The sequence below is a fragment of the Columba livia genome, chromosome W (genome assembly GCF_036013475.1).
Source record: "Columba livia isolate bColLiv1 breed racing homer chromosome W, bColLiv1.pat.W.v2, whole genome shotgun sequence".
Taxonomy (NCBI): domain Eukaryota; kingdom Metazoa; phylum Chordata; class Aves; order Columbiformes; family Columbidae; genus Columba; species Columba livia.
Genome location: NC_088641.1, coordinates 19,600,402 through 19,620,480, shown reverse-complemented (window position 1 = coordinate 19,620,480; position 20,079 = coordinate 19,600,402). Strand labels below are relative to the sequence as shown.

The 20,079-nt window shown below is 43.0% G+C and overlaps 1 protein-coding gene and 1 long non-coding RNA gene across 2 annotated transcripts in view; one reads left to right on the top strand and one right to left on the bottom strand.

Moving 5' to 3' along the window:
- Window positions 1–20,079, top strand: part of LOC135577170 (protein mono-ADP-ribosyltransferase PARP8-like) — a 231,120-nt gene that overhangs the window by 54,684 nt on the left and 156,357 nt on the right. The gene's annotated exons all lie outside the window — the stretch shown is intronic.
- Window positions 1,916–6,257, bottom strand: LOC135577169 (uncharacterized). Its single transcript, XR_010468745.1, has 3 exons — window positions 6,119–6,257; window positions 5,369–5,461; window positions 1,916–3,402 (listed from the first exon to the last, which is right to left on the bottom strand). It is a non-coding gene; the product is annotated as an uncharacterized LOC135577169 (long non-coding RNA).

The window sequence follows — 20,079 nt, the reverse complement described above, 5'->3', positions numbered from 1 at the left end:
TATTGCGGGGTGACAATAAACTATGGCAGATGCTCTCTGTTAACCCTCGGCCCTCCCCACTAGGAAAGGTAATAGGAGGAAAAGGGAAAGAGACAAGTTGGAAAAGTTTAAAAGGCTTTACTAATGCTACTAATAAATAGAGAAAATAATACAAAATATACAAAACCAATATTGAATTTCCCAGCGTAGTGCAGTGGCGACCTGCGGTGGAGCTGGCAGCGGCTTTAGGGCAGGCACCCAGAAGTTCTGGGCTGGGCTCCACAGTAAACTGGAACTGGATTCAGGGATGCAGAGTCTGGAACTAGGCCTTGGATCGCAGGCAGAATTGTCAGGGTCCTCTTCAGGTGCTGGCCATGGTCGAAAAGAACGAGACCCTCATGATCTCCTGCTTTTACAGGGTGTATGACGTTTATGGGATGGAATACTTAGTTGGTCAATTTTAGTCACCTCTTCTGTCTGCCCCTCCTTGCAAATACGCCACTCTCACTTATGGGACGTGCAAAATTTATCAGTAACGTTGGCTGCCATAGCAATAAGTCTAAACCTGGGCCTCTTCTGCATACCGTTGCTACTGTTATCAGCTCCAGAGCGAACAGTGTCTAAAAAACCATAGAGCCAAGTTCAGAAAAGTGCAGTTATTTAGAAGAACTTAACTGAAAGGAAAATTCACTAAAAGAGAACTGGTCTTGTTTTAAACAAAACCAGGATATAAATATACCTTCTATACCCTCAGGTTGCAGTGTTTCCTGTGCTCACACCAGAATTGCTATTATTTTTTTATTGTTTATTACCACTGACACTTAGATGGGAATTGTTAATTCTTTGTCCTAATATGAATGGAGAAAAGAGGGAGAATATTAACAATACAGAAGTCTCTGTATTCTCTAATGAGGCTTATGCATCTCATCCCTTTTAGTGTTTTTTAGTAAATATAATACTTGGAAGTATAGCCCATGGAGGATTTTAGTAGTGAAGTACAATTTACAGCTGAAGTTTGTGTTTCTCTCCCACCAAGAGACAAAGAAGTCCTTGGTAGAAATGGTGCTGAGATAAGTTTTAGAAGGACTGAATAAACTGAGGAGTGGTACTAGGCCTTCCTGACAACTTAGTTCAAACTTTCTTTGCTGTACACCTACCTTATTTCTCAGTCATCAGCATCTACTAAGGATTTGGGGAGAACTGGTCCTTGTTGCATAGCAGTTTTTATTATGTATAGAAATATTCACTGAAAGCTACTACACTTGTTTCACTGTTTAGTCTCCTAAGGTATTAATTACTGTGGTGAGGATTTATCAGTGGTTTGAAAAGATCATCTTAGTGCCTCCTGCCAGAGCATAGGGTCTCACTGCTGACTTTTATGGCTGTCTCCATCAGGTCATCCACCTTACTGGGCAGGAGAATAATTGGAAGGTCTAGGTCAGTCATCTGTCCAACACATACAGGTGAACCTACATTAAAGTCAGAAAAGTCACATCATCTTATGCATTATATATTTTCAAAGTCCTGATATGGACATTCCCTCCCTGCTTACATGCAGCATCTCACATTTAAATCCATGAGGTTTAGTCCAGTTTTGCTGTGTATTTGTGTGTTTCTGTAGTATGAGATCTTGACTGAAATGAGATTATAGCTTTGCTTGGATAGGTACTCTTGTAATATATATCTGTGAAAGGCACAGGGAGCCCTACTCCTGAGTTAATGTTGTACAAGTAATTAATTTAAGCTGTTCATAATTAAATTCAGTTAAAGTAATTTTTCATAATAAATTGTCTAATTGTAAAAGTTTGTAAACATATCATCTTAGATACTGGCTTAATGTTATTTCTTTTCTTCCTTATGGTGTTACTGGCAAGGAAATTACAAAACAAACAAACATTACTGTCGTGGTTGAGATGGACAAAAGACATAGACCAAGTTCTTCCAGGATGAAAGCAGTAGATGCCATTTATTGCCACAAGTGCATTTTTATACAGTTTTACCAGTTCATGTGCCTCTTCACTATTGGTTACAAGTTACAGCAGTAACATCTCATTGGCTACTTTTGCTATCATCAATGTTACTCTTCTACTCCCTTCTCTCTCACGGGTACATCCTTAACATCTCCGGATACTCCTTTACTCCCATCTTTCTCACAGGTAGGCCTTAATATCTTCAAGGCTAATTTCTGTTCCCATGCCCTCCGTCAGGGAATCCACGGACCCACCGTAGTCCCCCACACATTACTGTTCCTGGTGACCCCTGGGCTGTTCCTATGTCCTTTATGCTTGTCTTACCTGGCAGCTCAATGCAGCAAAGTTGCCCCAGTGTAAACTTATTTCGCCCAAGACATTTTGCACATTAGCTCCCATGGAGCTTCCACTCCTGTTTTCCTTCTGTAGTTCCTTTTATTACATCTTTGCAATGAAATGTGTGGTTGTTTGGTTGTTTGGTTATTTGCTTTAGGTGATGTATCATGTGCAAGAGGGTCTGCCACTGTGTTAAATATGGGATACTTAATCTGATGAGGACACAGAGACACAAAGTTCCTCAACTACAATTTCCAAGATGCACTGAGACCATATAAAATATTTCAGTTGGAAGATATTTACCATTTTGATTGAAAACTCATCTGTAGGAAGCATATGCATCTCATGAAATTTTTTGGTTTAGTGGATACATGATTTTCAATGTTTAAATAAATGTTTAATTTTTAAACCATTTCTATTTAGCATAATGAACTGTAGCCCTTTTAGAGCTCTATGCAGAGCAAGAGAGGAGAAATGGATGTGAAGGTAAGGTGAGAAAATAAAATGCAAAAGAAAATTGGGAAGAAGGAAGAGAATCTGATAGGCAAATCAGGAAGAAAGATGTCTTGGGGAGAGGGAGGATGGAGGGTTTGACTGTCTCACCAAATTAGTTTGTCTGTGTAAGAAACAATTATCTTGCCAATATAATAGGCTCAGGCAGGATCTCTCAGCAAAGCATATTTTATTAATGATTTTGCAAGACCAGGTGTTCTACCAAATGGTAGGCACACGGAACAGGGCAAAAGCCACTGTTTATATTACCCTAATCCCAGCCGCAAATTCCCTCCCCTGTTCCCCATTGGTTGGGTACAAGGTTCACAGACTACCTGATGCTTCCTGTATGTCCTGCCTCAGTTTACCTCTCTCACTACTCCAGTTCTAACAACCCTTCCCTTATTTATTTATTTCCATTTAAGGTATGGTTTCTTGGCTCTCTGGCTAACCTTCCCCCCAGTTTAACCACAGGAATCAGTTTTCATTCCCGGATTAGTGCAAAGAGGCTTTGTTTTACATTCAAGGTCCGATAGCCCGATGTCCCTCAGTCCCCACCTGCTGGGTCAGGCCTCAGATCCATAGTTGTGAAAACAACATTCCTCCTTCGATGGCTCCTTAAAGTCTGTACATCAGTAAGTGATTAAAAGAACAGAACAAAGAGAAACAAAATTATCCCTTCAGTAATTTTAAAGCAATGTAATTTAAAATGCAGGAATCCTTACCAAAAGTCTTTTAATTGCTTTCATAAACAAATGTGCACTTTAAAATTGTAAACATAAATTATAATGAAAATGCTTTGGAAATCTTAGCTTTCCACAAAATCAGCAGGCTTCTATTTTCATGGGCAATGATGCTTTCCTAGCGTTATTTTATATTTGAAATTTAGATTTTAGAAACTGTCAAATTAATGCAGCCAGATTTTATTTGCATGCTGAAAATATAGTAACATACACATTTTTAAGTTAAAAACAGTCCTTAATTTATTGTTGCTTAGATTTTTCTACAGGATAGAGAAGCAAGTTGGCATGGAATATGAATAGTATTTTTTCAGGCTGCTCAGTCGTGAGAATTAGATGAGGTGGGAATGTGGAAAACAAGTATTCTTCTATCTCCTGGTTGAGGGTGGCAGAGGCCCCCTCTGAGTAACCTGGGAGAGCTCAGTTGGCCAAGTGTTGCACTTAATCTAAAAAAAATACTTTATACTGGGGGAGAGGGACAAGTATTTTTTTCTTTTAATATTAAAAATAATCTCCGAGGCCCCTATAGAATTGTGTGTCATGTTTGCCATTGTTCTATTTTTATTCCAGTGCCTTTTGTTTCCTTTCTGTTTCTCATATTGTTCATTGTGAAATATGTATCAGCAAAGATATTTCTGCCAGACTTCTGACCTCAACATATCTAAATAAAGTGCCAAGGGTGAAAAGTTTATCTCTGCAAAGGAGGTAATGAGATATCTCTGAAAGTACAAGATTGTCAACTAGACCAGTTTGAAACTGAGGGAAAGAGAAAGAAACCATTCTCCATTCTTGTTTGTGTTAGGGTCTAGGGCATTGTCACGGAGGCAACCCACCGGTCAATTTAGGGGACCACAAGGTCCAAAAACAACTTTTATTAGACCAGCGAGGCACAGGGTTTTAGCACTCCAAAAGTGACTTAAATACAGGTTCGGATATCAGTGGAGGAAATTATTGAGGGGGCAGCCACTAATACAACAGGAGGTCCACAGTGTGCATGCACGTGGCTTCACCAAAACAATGCCGGAGCCGTCCCCGAGTCCTGGAGGAGTACACACTTGCCTAAGCACGGTGTGGGATTATTTTTATAGAGATACACGTACTCGCAGTGAGTATGGAAAGTGTGCACTCGCGATTCCGCGAGAGTAAATTTATAATACGCTCGCAGTCCTGCGAGAGTTATTTTACACGTGCAAATGTGCACGGAATCCTACACGTGCTTATGTGGAAGCACGGGAGGAAAATATACTCGCGATTGTGCGAGGGGCTCTCGGCGGCCACTCGCGATTGTGCGAGGAAATAAAGTACTTGTGCAAATGTGCACGGAAAGAAAATATACTCGCAATCCTGCGAGAAGTTTTACTTACACCCGTGGCGGCGAGGCAAGCGGAGTCTCCATCCCGGGGAGGGGGGCTCTCGGCGGCAGTGGCTAAGCTCGTGCTCCAAGAGACCCGCGGCAATGGGCGGAGTCTCGACGAGAGTCCCGTTTTGTTATCTGATCAGACCTGACTGTAGGCATTGTATAAGCTTCTCTGCACCCCCCACACTGAGTGTGGGTGCCCCTGAAGCCCTCAAACATCCCCCACACTGGGCGCGGCCCAGTGTGCCTTGGCACTCCCTTCTTCTAATGTCCCAGGAGCCAGGGTGCTCTGGGCCAGACAAAAGAAGCTGTTATCCTCAAATAGCAGAGGAAGAGGGAGACGTGCCGTGCTGCAGAGGAGGGGGAATTGCAATCTGTCACAGGCATGAATGGACTGAAAAGCCCTCTGACATAAGAATTTTCACATGTTTCATATTTTGCTTGAGGGCTCTGTTCTGACTTGTGCATTAAAAAAATAAAGTATAATACAATACCTTGACAGACAGATGAATCTTTAAGCCATGTGAGGACAAATCTTGTGTTCTTCAGTAATTTGGAGGCTCACAAGTAAGGAGAGATTGATAAGCCTGCAAATATTTTAGATGAGTTATGGCTACTCATGAGTAACATGGAATTTGAATCCTGAGTGAAGACATTTTTCTTGGACAATGGTCCAGTGAAACCTGAGCTCTCTGAAGTTCTATAGATCTTAAAAAAACAGTTGTCTCTTGTTTGGCAGATGATCTGTGTTTTGCCGTTATTTCTGTACCACAGACTTGGACAGATGTGGTCAGCATACAGCCCATGTTTATGACTCTAGACTTACATGGTGAATGTACTCTATTTATTGTGGCTATATCCTGGAAGATACATCTAGGGTAGTTTCTTCACTGGGGTCAATACAGAATAGTAACTCATACTAGTGAAACGGAGAAATAAACTTAACAATTATAATGTTAAGTGGCATTCTTTTTCTGATAGCACAGGGGAACACTGGCAATTGTCGTGGTTTGATCGTGGGGAGACAATCAAAACCGTGGCAGATGGTTTCCCTTCACCCTTTTTCCCCCTTCCCCCTTCAGGCCCCCGCCCCTTCTCTCCTTCCCCCTCCTTCTCACTAGGATTTGGGGAGGACAGGAAAAGAGAAAAGTAAAGGAAAAGAGAATTGGGAAACTTGAAAACGTTTACTAAGACTAGGAAAACGAACACAGAGAAAAATAACACAGAAACAAATATTGTAAAACCAGTCCTGAAGTCCAGCAGGATCCCACAGTTGAACCGAAAACAGCACAAGACCCTTGCTTCCAGGAACAGCAGAATGAAGGAAAGCAGTCCGATGAAAAAGAACCCATGCGCCGAGCAGCCAATGCAAAAAAAGAGAGCAAGCCAGTCCACGTGCTCTGCTTTTATATGCAGGAAATCGTGAATAGGATGGAATACCCCTATTGGTCAGTTCGTGGCCACATGACTTGGGCCAGTTCCTTCCATTGCTTCCCGCCCCCCGCCCCGCTTCAGCCCAAAACAGGGGGGGCGGGTTCACAACACCAGGACAGCGATCATCCTCCATAAGTGCTCCAAAGACTGGATGCTTATAAGCATATTCACATAATTATTACAATTTTTGAAAATTTTGACATAAAGTACATCTATACTAAGAAATAATTGGTGATGTTAGCTATAATTGTTTAGTTTCTTACTTACAATACATCACTTAATTATTAGTTAAATATAAACTAAGTACTCTGCTTCTAAACAATGTATCACTTAATCTTCTGTCTCCCTCTTGTCATGCAGAAGGATCTAAAACTTGAAAAATATCCCCTTATTTTGCAGGTGGTCAGAAAGCATTTATCATGTCAATTGGTTAATGATGGGTATGTCTTTTGTAACTTAATCACAGTATAGATTAATTTGGCAGCTTCTCTTTACTAGATTTTCCTGGCATAGCACCTGCATGTGTCAAGACTTCAGAAGTGAAAAGGTTCACCAAGAGAAATAACCATCCATATACAACAGCTGTTAGTTCTTTGACTGTGTCAGCAGGTTTCAAGAGAATCATAACTGAATTGGAAATCCAGTGAAAAGAAAACCTTAGTGTCTCTTTTGATGCACTGTTTTGCAGTTTGGTAGTGCTTGAGCCTCTGTTGTTTTCTTTTTTTTTTTTCATCATCACATCATACAAATATTATTGAATCCATTTGGTGCTACCCACCTTTGGGTCTATCATAGAGGCATCCCAAAACTACTCTAGGCAAATGTAAGCTTAAATCAACTTTAATTCAGAACCTAAACCAAATGACAGACCGAAACCAAATGACAGAAACCAATTCAAGTATGGGACAGGGTAATCCAAAATCATTTAGCACTCCAGCAACATTTAATAAACAGAAGTTCAATATACCAGTTGGGGATATTATTACCATATGAGCACATGAGAACGATGATCCACAGCATGCATGCACTCTCTCAAAAGAGAAGCCACTCAAGGGTACTCAGAAGAAATAATCACTTACCCAGACGTAGGGGGCAAGGGCTCACTCAAGGATATATCCAGAAGAAATAATCACTCACCAAGGAGAAGGTGAGGGCTCTCAATCCTAGGAAGTCTCCTTAGATGGTATCCCTAATCTAAGGGGAAGGCTCCATTCACAGTTGTGCTGCTCCAAGAAGACCACTCAAGGGGGGGTCTTTGACGGGGCCCCATTTTATAGTCTGGTCGGACATGGCTGGGGTAATTACAAGCACGGTTCAGAAGCTTATCTGGGCCTGGGGCACCTTGTTGGCTGAGGACTCAGCCTGAGTCTTTTGACTGGGTTCCTGCTATTCCTGCTCCCTCAGCTGGGGGAGGGGGAGGGGGCGAGGTGTAAGTGAGGAGTCACCATGCCCCGGGGTGGGGGGGACTTGACAGTTGGCATCTAACCCTGGTGCATATGTGAGGACAGCCACAATGGGTGCTAAAGAGCCATCGACTGTCATATTGAAAGCTCTGATCCTCATTGAGGTGTGCTAAACGATTAATATAAAATTTAAATTGGGCTCATCCAGTGATCTGTGAGTAGTGAAAGATCATTGTCTTAGAGCCACGCTTATGTAGCAGGGAGAGCTCAAAGTAGGCTCATCCAGGCTGTCATATTTATGGAATAAAGTGGTTGGTTCATAGTCAAATTGCATACAGTGGCAAAGGTATGCACGAGACTCTTTGTACCCAGAACTTATTGGTGTTCAGTGTGCCCTTCTGCTTCCTTGTGGGTTTCCTAAAAGGAGTTCTTGGTCTGGCTACAGCTCAGGCCTTTACCTCCTTTGGAGTCTGCACCAAACTGCTGCTGGTTTGGTTGCCAGAGGGGTCGAGTGCATCTGTCACAGCAATACAGTAAAGCATTTGAGAAAATGGTCTCAAAATAACAAGAGACAACTCCATTTAAATTAATATATATTCATATGTCGCTGAAAATGACCATAAATGCCTTCCCTCTTAAGCTAAAGCAACTCTTGAGTTATCTTTATGTACAAAGTGTAGGACTTGTTGCGGCAATCTGCATTTTGATCACCTCCTGTACAGAGAGAGTTCCTCAGCTTCCTTTTCCAAGCAGAAAAGTTTATTCTTTTAAATGCTTTCTTCTTCCATGGTGGCAAGGAACAAAGTGTATTGGCCTCCTGCTTGGCCAGCCTCAGCCTCTCCCCTCTGCAGCAGGCGGGGGGGCAGACAAGGATAAGGGCAGAATGAATGCTCAGTGCATGGGAAGCAGAGTGGCTCTTTGGGTTGCAGACAAAGTGTTAGCTGGAGTCCCCATCTCTCTGCTGGAGGAAAGAGATGCTGGAGGAAAGAGATACTGGAGGACAAGAGGTACCTGCTGCTGCTTACCACCTGATGAGATGACGTGGTTTAACCTGAGCTAGCAATTCAAAACCATGATAGCCACTCACTCACTCCCCCTACTCCCAGCCCAAATAGGGGAGAAAATTGAAAGGGAAACTTGTGGATTGAGATAAACACAGCTGAACAGAATAAAAAAAAAATACTAATATACCACTAGTAATTATAATATATATAAAATGGAAAATAGAATATAAAGTAAAAGATACTCAATGCAATTCCTCACAAACTCCGTTTGTGCCAAGTAGCCAGTCCTGGGAAGAGAGCACCCTGGTCCTGAACAGATGATACCAGGGGAAGAGGGAAAAAGTCAGAAAGGCCCAGAGGCCTACTGCAAAACAGCAGGATGGCAAAAGGCCAAACTAAAAGAACTCCTGAACGAAACTCAACCAAAACAGAACAGAAACCAGAATGGGTCTCGGTCTCTGTCGACTAGCCAGAAAAACCCAACTCTCATTAAATATGAAGCATGATGCTAATGGCATGGAATATTCTTATTGATCAGTCTGGATGTCAGTCAAGGTCTGCCCCGTAATAAATTTTGACTTAGTCTTGTAAGTGACAAAAGTTTTATTTTTAATCAAGCAATAAGCAAAGACAGCGCTGGGTGCGGCCTAGAGACCTCAGTCTCCCTTGCGGCACGCGCACACCGCTAATGCAGTTTACTGGGTTTTTTATAGTCCATCTCTGGTCCACAGCTTCTGGGTGTAACTTTCCACTCATATTGAAGGCTCGTATTGTGGTGGGCGTTGACTGCTGTGTAGCCAGTTTCGATCGCCTTACTTTGGTTACTTATTAGGTAAATACCTCAAGCAGAACAAAGCAAGTAAGCATACAAACGCTTCTCAGACCTCAAACAAACATCTTCAGGAGCTTTAATGAACAAACATTTCTCGGAACTGCTTGTTACAATTTCCCCCTTTTCTATTTTGTTACTTATTTTGTTCGTTAAAGCGTTGCAACTCTTGACCACTTAATACTAATAATTCGGTGTCATTTTGATCATGCAATTTCTCATATTTTGCTTTAATCAACATCAAGTGAGCGGCTTCTAGCCTGCCTTTCACGATCTCTATTACTTTAAGATACATGGTCCGAATGTTAATACTAGGATTAAAAGAATCAGTGGTCCCGCTATAGTGGATAGGAGGGTTGTAAGCCAGGGTGATTGTCTGAACCAGTTCTCATACCAGCTCTGCCGAGATTCATATTCTTTTTTTTTTTTTTTTTTTTCGTTTTTCTATTTTTTTTCTCGTAGTTTATTCGTTGTGTCTCTTACTGGTCCTGTGTGATCGGCATATACACAACACTCTTCCCTTAAAGCCGCACATAATTCTCCCTCTTTAAGAAATAATAGGTCTAAACCTCTTCGGTTCTGTAAGACTACTTCAGACAGAGATCTTACCGATTTTTCTAATGCGCTTATAGATTGCTCTATCCTTAACAGGTCTTCATCAACAGCCACTCTTAGCGCTGCAAATTGGTGGTTCTGATTCACTATTGAGGCGATACCTGTTCCTGCACCCACCGCACTGAGGGCTATTAGGGTGCCTACAGTTATAGCAGTAATTGGTTCTCTTTTGGCCAAGTGGTGTGTTGCCACGATTTCCTCATATCCTTTTGGGTGATAAGTAATTTTAGGAATTACTACCACCTGGACGCAAAACTCGCTTAATCGTTTTATGTAATCCGTGGAGACACAAGGTGTGAGCCCAAAGTGAATTTTCATTAACATTATAGCCTTGTGTGGCTCCAAAGCTATCTGTTTTAGTCTTATTATTATTATCCAATTCTTCGGTTATTATTATATTGGGACCTATTGGCTGAGCTTTCTCCACGGGTGCAGGCTCCTTCTGTATCTTTATGAGCCCTCCCCGATCCTTTCCTGGTTCCCGATATCTGATCCCCAAACCACATGGCTCTATCAAAGATAATTACAAGGATTTACGTCAAATCTTGGAGATCCTACAGTAGTATTCTCTGTGATTACCTGGCTTTTCTTCTACTTGGATCAGGGTCCATTTATATGGTCGATGTGCCGTCTCTCCATTATTTGTCATCAACAATAATGTTAGTACAGTATACCAGGTGGGGGGGGTTGCATTTGCCCAGGTTCGGCGTGCTTTGATTTTGCAATTTGTTGTGCTGCCTAGCACTGTGGTAGCTCTGCCAATACTGCTGCATCATTCCATTTGGATTTTTACCCCCACTTTGTGTTATTCCTCTGCCTTGCCCGTCGACTCGGTCGCTTCGAGCCACGGGGTAAACCATCTTCTCGGCAGCAAGAATATTCTTCAGGAGGCCCCGAATGTTTCCGGCGACTGCACCGTCGCTTGTAAGCTTCCCAGTTGCAGCTTTTTACCAAGGGGGAATGGCACGTTATTTCTTTACAGTGGTTCAGCAACACACTTGTAATTTCAGGGGAGTCGGCTCATTAGGGTGGGAACAAACTCGTTCCAGTATTTGTTCCCCCAACTAGGGCCTTTGACCTCAATTTCTCCTCGTAAGGCTTTAAGTTCTAATGCCAATTCAGTAATTTCTCATTCAATCGAATAACACTGATCACAAGTCCCTCGAAGGGGAATACCGTCTAGGCAATGCAACCACCTCCCATCGAGGGGTTAATGATGTTTCTTTCCATGTTTTTATGAGTACCTTATCTCCAGGTTCTAGGGTATGTATTTTTATGTCCAGAGGTGGACGCTGTACCACCAACCCTTTTTCCCAAAGGTATTTTCTTCGCTTTAATAACTGTATTAGATAACTCCTTATTTGGAAATCCTTTATTTCTTTGTGGTCCTGTGGTATTTTTAAATCATAAGGCATACCATATAACATCTCGAAAGGTGAGATCCCGAGGTCTGTTCTCGGCTGCGTTCGTATGTTTAATAGTGCTAAGGGCAAGCACTTTACCCATGACATTTTGGTTTCTATCATTAGTTTTGAGAGTTGTTTCTTTATCTCTCCATTCATTCGTTCTACTCTTCCTGAACTTTGTGGATGCCATGGAGTATGATATTGCCAATTGGTACCTAGTGCTTGGAAGGCCTCTGTAATAATGTTTGATGAAAAATGTGAGCCCCGGTTGGAATCGATAGCTTCAGTTATTCCATATCGGGGAATTATTTCTTCTAACAATATTTTTGCTACCGTACGAGCAGTGGCCCTAGTTGTTGGAAATGCCTCCACAAAGTGCGGGAGATGGTCTACAAGCACCAATAAATAGCGGTATCGCCCGACCTTTGGTAACTCTGTAAAATCAATCTGTATTCTTGAGAATGGCCGGTATGTGAGTTCCCTTCCGCCGGGAACTCGTTTCCTTATTTGTTGTTTATTTTTGCTCTTCAATTGTTTGCAAACAATCATGTGTTAATTGTTTGCTAGATTTCCCATATAAGAACTGTGCAGGGTTCTGCAAGGAAGTAATTTCTAGGGTTAATTTAGGGGATTCAATTAAAATACTTTCGTATTTTAACAACCTAGAATCTGTTATCCATTTATCAGATTTCTGTTGCAAAACCCCTCGTATATTATGAGGTGTCAAAACATACAATTCTCCTCCAAATGTTATTTTCTGTGCTTCTTCTACTAGTAATGCAGCTGATACTATTGCTTGTAGGCATGTTGGCCAACTCCTGCTAACGAGGTCTAGCAATTTAGATAAATAAACTACCATTTTTTTTTATGTCCAGCCCATTCTTGTGCCAAGACCCCGTATGCAGTCCCTGCATCTATATTAGTGAACAAATAAAATGGTTTCCGTATCATCTGGCAAGCTCAACACAGGGGCACTTATCAGCTCTTTCTTTATGCAATCAAATTGTTCCTCTTCTTGTTCCGTCCACTGTACCAATTTTTCCTGTGTTAATTTTTCATACAAAAATTTTACCTACTTTGTATAATTTTTGATCCATTGTCTACAGTATCCAGTTAGTCCTAATATTTGTCTTATCTGTCGTTTAGACTTTGGGGCTGGCAATGACAAGATCCCACTTACTCTTTCTGGGTCCAAATATTTGGCCCCCCTGCTTAAATAGTGTCCTAGATATTTGACTTCTTGCTCAACAAACTGGAGTTTAGTCTTTGACACTTTGAGCCCCTGTAGACTAAGGAATTTTAATAATTTAATACTTTCTTGTCTAACCACTTCTTCGTCTTGCCCTGCTAACAAGAGATCATCTACATATTGCACTAGTACCACTTCTGGACTGCACTCGTATCCCTGCAGAATTTGTTCTAAAGCTTGCCCGAACAAGTTAGGTGACTCCGTAAACCCCTGGGGAAGCACAGTCCATCGCAAAGGCAAAATAGCCTCGGCTCTCTTCATCAAGCGGGCAAGCCCAAAAGGCATCCTTTAAATCTATAACACTATACCATTGATCATTCGGACCTAGTTGACTCAGAAGGGTATATGGGTTGGCCACTACAGGGAATCGACTCACGGTTCTTTTATTCACCTCCCTCAGGTCATGTACTAGTCTCCATTTTAAAGGGAGACATGCAGGGCTCGAGTAGGCCTTTTTCTAGTAATCTTTCTATTTCTGGTTTTAATCCCCTTCGGCCCTCTTTGGATACTGGATATTGTTTTACACGAACGGGTATTTCTGGACTAGAAATTTTAACTTTAAAGGGTGTTATGTCCAGCTTCCCTACTGAGTCTTCTGTATACCATACTTCAGGATTAATTTTATTTTCATCTTCCACCCTGAGAGGACATAATCTTATCCGAATTTCTTTCCCCGTTACTTCTAAATTAACACCCAATTCAATTATTAAATCCCGCCCCAAGAGATTATATTCAGCTTCTGGAACTAAAAGCAAATTTCCCACTCCTATTTTGGAGTCAGTTTCGATAATTACCCCCTTTACAACGGGAACACGAAATGGCTCCCCTTTTGCCCCAATCACTTGCATGGTGTCTGAGGATATTTTGCATCCCCTGGGCAAGGCTTGTATGGTAGATCGCTCTGCCCCGGAATCGACAAGAAATTCAATTTCTTGCTGCTGGGGGCCCACTTTCAATTTTATCAAAGGCTCTGCTCCTTTTTGGGTCCCCAGCAAAAAGAGCCCCTGACACCCCTATTCCACTTTAAACATTCTCTCATCCGCCATTTTCTTCCTACAGTTCCACTTAATGTGCCCTTTCTTTCCACAGTAAAAACATTCTATTAGCTCACCCCGTTCTATTGTAGTCTCGCTATTAAGGGGTCTTGTCTTAGGACTAGGCCCCTTATACTCTGCCCTTTGATCCTTGGATTTCTGAGCTGTACCTTCTCTGACTGCTGCAACCATCATTCGTACAGTCCTCCGCTCTTTTTCATCCTCTCTCCTGACATACACTTTTCTGAGCTTCCCTTAGTAGTTCATCTAATCCACGATTTTGCCAATTCTCAAGTTTTTCCAGTTTCTTCCGAATATCTATCCAAGATTTTGCTACGAATTGCGTCTTTAGCAACGCCTCCCCTACAGGGGTGCTGGGATCTAATCCCGAGTATAACTGTAAATTCTTTCTAAGACGTTCTAGCCATTCTGTGGGCGTTTCATCTTTTTTTTTTTTTCTGGTGTTCACTAAACACCTTTCCAATGTTCTGCCCCCTTGGCACAGATTCTCTAATACCCTGGACTAATATAGTCCGCAGATCTTGCATATGACCCCTGTGTAACGGGTCCTGGTTATTCCAGTCGGGCCTTTGCAGCGGCCATTTAGTGTCAGCTGCAGGACCCTGTTGATGCTGTTCATCCCAAATCCACATACCAGCCCTACGGATCATTCCCCTCTCTTCTGCAATGAACAATATTCTTATTATCGATTGTAACTCATCCCAAGTGTATACGTTGGGCCCTAAAAATTGGTCAACCCGCTCCGCTACTCCCAGCGGGTCTTCTAAAAGACTCCCCATTTCCTTTTTAAAATCTCTAACGTCTCCAGAATTGAGGGTCACTGCCACATATCCCATTGCAATTTCTCACAACGGATATAAATGTCCCGTCACCTGATACTGCTGCTGTCTAGTTTTACTACGGGTGACGGGTCCTGTGGGTTGACTAGGGTCCGCTTCCTCCAGGTTCGGTACTAGTGGTGGAGCATTTGGGCTAGGGGCCGGCACCGGGGGTAGTGGTGGTGGCACATAAGGTGGGGGAGTTACGGGAATCTCTTCCTTATGCCGCTTATTTCTTCGTTTATCGTGCTTCTCATCCCCCTTTTCTTTTAACGGATACAAGTTAATCCTAGTTTCTGACCCTATCCATGAGCGCGCATAATCACTCTCCTCTTGACTAAATGGTTCTTTTGAGTTAACATAAAGATTCAAGGCTTGGCAAATCAAATCCTCAAAGGACCCAAATACTGGCCAAAACAAATGGTCCTTACGAATTTCCTTACCACCCCAAACCTCCATGCAATAGTGTATCATTTTTATTTTACTCTTACCCCGTCTAGAGGGGTAATCATCCCAATATTTAATCATTAATCCTAATGGACTATCCTGGGAGTTTCTCTTGCTCCCCACCCATGGGACCAGAAGGCCTGCTTTTCTTCTGTCCCATCTTCCAGGGTACACGCACACACACTCACACGCGCTCCCCTCGTTCGTGACATTTCTCGGAACTGCTTGTTACATGCCCCATCTATGCCCCCCTTCCTAGTTGCTTCACATGTCTGGGCAGAGAGCTCAGAAAAGTCCTTGGCTCCCAGACAACAACAACTAAGGTAACAGCAAGCTCTTACATTCTCTTTGTTCCAACTCAAAACCACTGGAAAGTTACTTGAAGAAAAACAGTAACTCTGTTGTTCTCAAACTAAATCCAAACAACAACTGTGCTAGCTACAAAAAAGAAAGGTTTCTAACTGCATGAAGAGAATTAACTCGCTTTCAGTCAAACCAGCATGAGAGCTTTCTGATCCCTCTTGAAACTAACTCTTCCTATCTTCCTACCTTTCAAAAAACCCCACTTTTTCTGTCATCCCCTTTCAACCCACTGGAATTCCATTACAGCCATTCCAGTATGTATGCTTTGCCATTGCTGAGAAAGACTCTGTGCCTGTGCTACCGAGGAACTGTGAGTCAGCTTGCTCAAGGGAAGGAGAAGGAGGTGAGGAAATCTCCTTTTATGATAAATCTTCCCACACTCCTTGCTGTTTCTGGTTTGGGCACACTGGTTCCAGAATCTGTAGGCTGTTTTCTGCCCAGCTTCTGAGTGTATGAAAATTGTTTCTTCCCTATGAGGATGCTGGGATCACCTACTTCTCCTGATTCTAGGTGTTAATATCCCACATCTTTTGTCATCTATAACAAAAGGGATTATGTTATCATCTTCACTTGTAGTTTAGTAGGAGGGTGCTGGAACAGGAGGCAGAAAGCCCTTGCCAAGCTCTGTAGAGTTTCAGAATCCAGTGATGTTGCAGAGGTTTCCTGAGGCACTCCTTACTCCGAGAGGCTATTGTTTGGAGGCTATTGTTTATCCTATGGGATAAATATATTCTCATTAAATTAATTAATTCCTAACTTAACTAAAGAATGACTGGACTCACAACGCTAATAGCAAAGAAGTTTTTGCAAAAAATGCAACATCCATTTGATGGATGCAATAAAAACCCCACTTCTGCCTCTCTGTTTGGAAGATCATATTCTGAGGGTGAGCATAACAGTGCTGAAATTATTTGAATATAATATGCATCTAGATAAAAATGATTACAAAAGAGGTAACAAAATAGTATTGTTCAGTTCACTTGCTGGAAACAACTTTCAAGTGCTTCATTTCTATTTCATGCTGGAGTTTAGAACAGCTACAAGAGTGACTGCAGGAAAAAAAAAATAGAATTACTTCAGCTCTTTTCTTCCACCCACAGACATTCTTTAGTGGGGAAAATGAGTCATCAAGAAAAGATATTTTTACTTTGCAACAAACATTAGAGAAATGTTGATCTTCAAACAAACTGTATGTCAATTGATTTACCAGTCAAAAGGTCTGATCCTGCTTGCATCTCCTTACACAGATCTTCTTTTATTTGAAACTGCTGGCAAGTCACAGCAAGTAGTGACCAGCTTGAGCTGCCCAGAATTCACAAACAGCTCAGATGTGGCTCCCACTTTGGCAGTTGTATGACATGGCTGACTTGAGGGCTGTTCCAGTCTGCTGGGCTGAGTCTCGGTGTTTGGAAGAAACTGGGGCAGAAACTTGTCAGAGGTTGATTGTCCCAGGCCCTTTTGCAAAGGCTGCCTCAGCCCACCCTGCAGTGGCATGATGGGGCTGCCAGGACAGGGCTCACTTGCCAGCTCTGTTGGATGCAACCAGGGATGTTATGCATGTGGAGGCTTTGACATATCACAGTGTGCTGGGCTGGTCAAGATAGGATTAATTTCTACACTGTCAGCACCCAGACCCAGCCAAAGGAGGGTATTCGATGCCATGTAAGGTTATAAGGTTGCTTAGTTACAAGGGGGACAGGTCAGGGGGTGTAGTCGCTCTCTCACGCTCTGGTGGTCGGGACCAGGGCAGTCTGGGATGCACTCGATTCCCTCTCGACCACGCGGTTTGGTGCTTTTGTATTTCAGGTGCGAGCCGCGGTTTGGGGTGGGGGTGATTTTGGCACGAGCGGCGGCCGGGGCGACGGGAGAACTAGGTGCGAGCTGCTGCTCAGAGCCCCCGCTTTGGAAGGGAGGGAGAGGGAGGGGGTTGCCACGTGGTGGACTGCTACTTGCAGTGTGTGTCCATTGCTTAGTAGGTACTTTCGTTCTTGTTGTTACTGTTTGTTCGTGTTTTCTTCGCTGTTCCGTTAAACTGTTCTTATCCCAACCCACGAGTTTTGCCTTTGTTTTCTGATTCTCCTCATCTCACCAAGGACGGGGGAGGGGTGAGTGAGTGGCACGTGGTTTTAGATGCTGGCTGGGGCTAAACTACAATACACAGCTTTGCATGCAGTTTTTGAGAAGTCTTCTGTCACAGGTGAAAAGTAAAGTGAGAACTGATTTGTGAGCTGGCCTCTTGGTTTGAGAAAATTATCAGCTGGTATTGGGGGAGGCTGCTGTTTACCATCTAAGAATTTGGTTGCTAACTTACTTCATCACAGAATCACAGAATGTTAGGGATTGGAAGGGACCTCAAAAGATCATCTAGTCCAATCCCCCTGCCAGAGCAAGAACACCTAGATGAGGTTACACAGGAAGGCATCCAGGCAGGTTTTGAATGTCTCCAGAGTAGGAGACTCCACAACCCCCCTGGGCAGCCTGTTCCAGTGTTCTGTTACCCTTACTGAGAAGAAGTTTCTTCTCAAATTTAAGTGGAACCTCTTGTGTTCCAGTTTGAACCCATTACCCCTTGTCCTACTGTTGGTTGTCACCGAGAAGAGCCTGGCTCCATCCTCGTGACACTCACCCTTTACATATTTGTAAACATTAATAAGGTCACCCCTCAGTCTCCTCCAAGCTAAAGAGACCCAGCTCCCTCAGCCTTTCCTCACACGGGAGATGCTCCACTCCCTTGATCATCTTGGTTGCCCTGCGCTGGACTCTCTCCAGCAGTTCCCTGTCCTTCTTGAACTGAGGGGCCCAGAACTGGACACAATATTCCAGACGTGGTCTCACCAGGGCAGAGTAGAGGGGAAGGAGAACCTCTCTGGACCTACTAACCATCCCCCTTGTAATACACCCCAGGATGCCATTGGCCTTCCTGGACACAAGGGCACAGTGCTGGCTCATGGTCATCCTGCTGTCCACCAGGATCCCCAGGTCCCTTTCCCCTACACTGCTCTCTAATAGGTCATTCCCCCACTTATACTGGAATCTGGGGTTGTTCCTACCCAGATGCAATACTCTACACTTTCCCTTGTTATATTTAATTAAATTTTTTGTATTTTTTCATATTTTATTTTGGAGTGTAAGACTTCAATACAATGTGTAAGAAACATAGGCTTTTCATAGCATTTTGCAGAAAGGGAACAGGAAACATAAGGCTCAAAGCCATGTAAAGGAGTTGATAAGTTTCCAGGTGCAGAAAGTCAGAACTCATCCTCATTTGTTTTCACTGGGCCATGCTTTTGTCAGTCTCAGCTGTTCAAAGATGCCTATGGCTCTGCTGAATGTAAAGCTCTGAATCTGCAACCACAAACCGGTATTTATCACCTCAGACTTGTTTTCTGGCAAGATAATGTGACTTCTGAGTTAATATTTTTCCCCAGTAGAAGTGTCGATCTTTTAGTACAGTTTCTACATCATTACATTTTTTATTAGATTTGTTAGTATTTACTCTCAGATTTCAAGTTTGCACAGGTAAACCATCTGGAAAGCTTTGTATATTTTTCCATGATAACTGGTCTTTGGAAGTTTATGAACTGTGAGGATTATAGTTAGGATATCCTTAATCATTCTTTAGTTGTTATATTGGTTCTTCCTGTTTGGATATGAAATGAGGTGACCTTATTAATGTTTATAAATATATAAAGGGTGACTGCCATGAGGATGGAGCCAGACTCTTCTCGGTGGCAAACAATGATAGGACAAGGGGTAATGGGATCAAGCTGGAACACAAGAGGTTCCACTTCAATTTGAGAAAAAACTTCTTCTCAGTAAGGGTGACAGAGCACTGGAACAGGCTGCCCAGGGAGGCTGTGGAGTCTCCTTCTCTGGAGACATTCAAAACCCACCTGGACATGTTCCTGTGCGACCTCACCTAGGCGTTCCTGCTCCAGCAGGGGGATTAGACTAGATGATCTTTTGAGGTCCCTTCCAATCCCAAACATACTGTGACACTGTGATGAGGAGTTCATAATTATTTATGTAAATCCTGTGCAAAGATGGTATCTGCTAGGAGTTGCTGACCCTGGTAGTCTGCCAGAGGTAAGGCTGCCACAGCTCCATGCCCCCAAGCCCACCTGGTAGTGAGGTTGAACATGTTTTCCCAGTAGGCACAATATGGGGGGGGAGGGGGGGGCTGTATATATACATATTTAGGCACCCCAGCCTTCTACCCTACTCACTAGCTAGTCCATCTTGGTGCTTATGACAGGCCAGCCTGCACTGAATGGGCACAGGGCATGGCCAGACAAGCGTACTGACCTGTTGACACAGCACCAGCCTCTTTTATCCCCCTGTACCTCTGGTTTGTTCCCCTCAAACCACATTTCCCAACCTTTGGTTCTTCCCTTAAGCAACCCATCATAAGTCCCAGGCAGTTCCGAAGCGCTCTTCCCTAGCCCCCCATAATATGTCTCATGCACCCTGTCAGTAACCTCTTAGTTTGTAGGGTGCTATGGGGAGCCTCTCCCGTTGACTCTCCATACTGGTTGTCAGCCCCAGCCTATGGGACTGATGGCTCCCTGGGGCAACCCCAGCT